The 2,966-nt window shown below is 38.0% G+C and overlaps 1 pseudogene; it reads left to right on the forward strand.

Annotated features, from left to right (window-relative positions):
- Positions 1-204: 204 nt before the first annotated feature.
- On the forward strand, positions 205-323 carry LOC120591024 (uncharacterized; annotated as a pseudogene).
- The last annotated feature ends 2,643 nt before the right edge of the window (positions 324-2,966 follow it).

The following is a 2,966-nucleotide window of genomic DNA, read 5'->3' on the forward strand; positions in this document are numbered from 1 at the left end:
TCCTAAAATAAAATGGAAAATCACACATGTAACCTAACTGTTCTCAGACCACGTGGTGTTAATATGGGACAAAGAGTGGGATCTGGGATCAAACTGCCTAGGTGGGTCCAATTTGGGGCACTACCATTTATTCACTGTGTGATCTTGGGCAAGTCATTTAACTTCTCTGTGCCTCAGTTTTCTCATGTAAAAAAAATGGGGATAGTCTATGGTCATGAAACCCTGAACACGCCCGTTTTTGTCTGATCTTGGAAGCTAAGCAGGGGTGGGCCTGGTTAGTACTTGAATGGGAAACCACCTAGGAATACCAGGTACTGTAGACTTAAAAAAAAAAATGGGAATAAAAAGAGTATTTCATGTGGTTGATGATTTAGGACACGTAAGATGCTCAGAAGAAATATTCTCTATGGTCATTATTGCACGTGAGCTAATAATATTCATGGGAGAACACTGGTTCATTCTCCTGACTGTTAATACAGGAATTCTGGCTCTGCTTAAAGTCTCACCAAATTATTTCTGAAATTTTCCAATTATGGTTCTCATGAGCTCAAAAAATTTTCATATTCTTCCACTTCGGCCTAAGCCAAGCCTTTTGGCCTTGTCACAAGGCTGACGGCTAACCATCTAGTCATTTCTAACACTGGATTTTCACTGCACTAGATCCAAGGTCTGTTCCACCTGGAAGGTAAGGGAATCCTTCTCTGTGTGCCTCCTGCCACGTTCTATGCTCTTGAAGGAATTGGCTTCTGTGCCTCTAATTTATTGCCTCTTTCTTCATAAGCTCCACACTTGGGGCCCTGGCTTGGGGGTGCAGTGATATCTGAGGCTGAAACACTTTTTCTCTCTACTTTTTCCATGCTCTTCAATGAGAAACTCTCCTGCAAATGGACTCATGAAAATCCTGCCAAGCAGTTCCTCAGATGTGCTTGGGTGGGCTCAAATCTGACCTCAGGCTCGGTCCAGGACTCCGATTCCCCTTATCTAATGACATAAAGATGCTGATGAAATCCTGAAACCTTCCTCGAGCAACTAGCAGAGTGAATCTTCTCTTTGTACTCCTTTCTGGGCAGTTGTACATTCCTGTATTATTTCCAGTAAATATATTTTCTAAACAAAGTAAAGCTTTCTGTATGTTTTGTGACTTTTAGCATGCCACTGGGCACAGTAAATGCCTGAAATGTGTGCATTACGGGTAAGACAGTCCCGTGTGTACATACCCCCTTAATCAACTTTCCATCAGAAGCACTAAATTTCTCCATAATATCAATGATTAACAATGTTGTCAGTTCCGTGTTACATCAGTTGAGGCAATTAACTGATTTAATGTTACCTAGAAGGCTTTTCTTTGAGATTTAGAATGGCAGACAGAAAGGGAAATTAATATACATAAAGCTCTGGAAAAAAATATGAAGGTCTTTATGATAATGAGTGTAGCAACCTATTTTTTTCTGCAGAGCATTTCTGATGGGTACTGTTTATATTTACAAGTATGTATACACACTGTTACTACAATCTTAGCAGAAGTGCAATTGTCTGCAGATAGTACATAATAATCTGAAAGCTAGTGTAAGCCCCTCTCTTCATCATCTACTAATCTGCCATACACTAATTAGGAATCCTTGATACCATCATTAATCCTTTCTGCTATGAACATACTGCCATACAATTTGTGATGGCAATTGCTGATATATCCCGAAGTATATCTAACCTCCAGTTTTGTGAGTTGTATATCTGAATCAACTTTCATGGAAAATAGCAATATCCTGAAGCATTACTAATAATTTGGTTCTGGAATTCTATTTGCCTGCATTTCAATAGGGCACATTTTTATTCAACTTTGGTTAGTTGGGAATGTTGAAAGAATGCTTTACACAACATTCCTTTTATCTGCATTATAGCAGCCTCTAATGATGTGCCATTCAAGTGTATTGTATGAAGGGGGATGGACTAGCTTGGCATGGAACAATTGGAAAGAAGGCAGCTTGCCTGAAACAAAGGCTAAGGAAAGATATTGAGTAGAGACACTTGCTTACCATCAAGGCTAGGCTCTACAAGGATCAGTGTAAGCTTGAAATGAAAAATTGATATGTACAAGTGGGAAAGACTATTGTTTATGCACAAATTTTTCAAAGTTACTACAATTGTCCCATTGTCGCTTTCACTGATATCACCTTGAAAACATTTAAGATTAAAAAATAATCTGCATAGAAAAACTAGGATGCTATTTTAACATAAAACCAGATTTTATGTTATAGTAAAGTAAATGTTATTTATAGTTCTAAAAGGAAGAAGAAAGCCCATAGAGGAAATACCCTAGTCATTCAGAGAATGCAAATGTTCCTGTTCTGGTCATCCATCCACTCTAATCCAGCTCACAGGGACTATTGGAAGCTTTTATTGCTGGGAACTAAAGCATGCAAACCAACATTCACTTAGCCTTCTGAAAATGACAGAGATAACGAATAGCTTAAGTTTCACAATTTTAGAAGAAAACAGTCATCACCCTAGAATACTATACTTCATTCGAATGTATACAAAGGATGCAATTATAATCATTTTTCAATTTTGTGAAGCTACAAACAGAAACACTAAACCAGGCTCACTTTATTATGGTGCCACTAGGCTGTCCATCAGTGTCAAATTCCTCAGCATTTCCATTAAACAAGGAGGAAGAGGAAAGGGAAAATAAAGTGAAAGGACAAAATTCTTAGCATTTGAAAGTAGGCTTGCATATTTGCATTTAATATTTTCTACAAATTGATGATTTGACAGGTGCAATGGGAAAGACTAATGTCCAACTTTCTTTGACATTTATCTCTTTATCCTTTGTCCTAAGACAGAAACTCAGCTGGAATCACTGTGGAAAGCACTCTATGATGTAAGCACCTTAAATCAATGGGCTATATTGTATATGAAGATGTCTCACCAAAGGAATAAATTATCATTGAGATTCCTCCCCCGCCTCC

Source organism: Pteropus medius, unplaced genomic scaffold (genome assembly GCF_902729225.1).
Source record: "Pteropus medius unplaced genomic scaffold, Ma_sr-lr_union100, whole genome shotgun sequence".
Classification (NCBI taxonomy): domain Eukaryota; kingdom Metazoa; phylum Chordata; class Mammalia; order Chiroptera; family Pteropodidae; genus Pteropus; species Pteropus medius.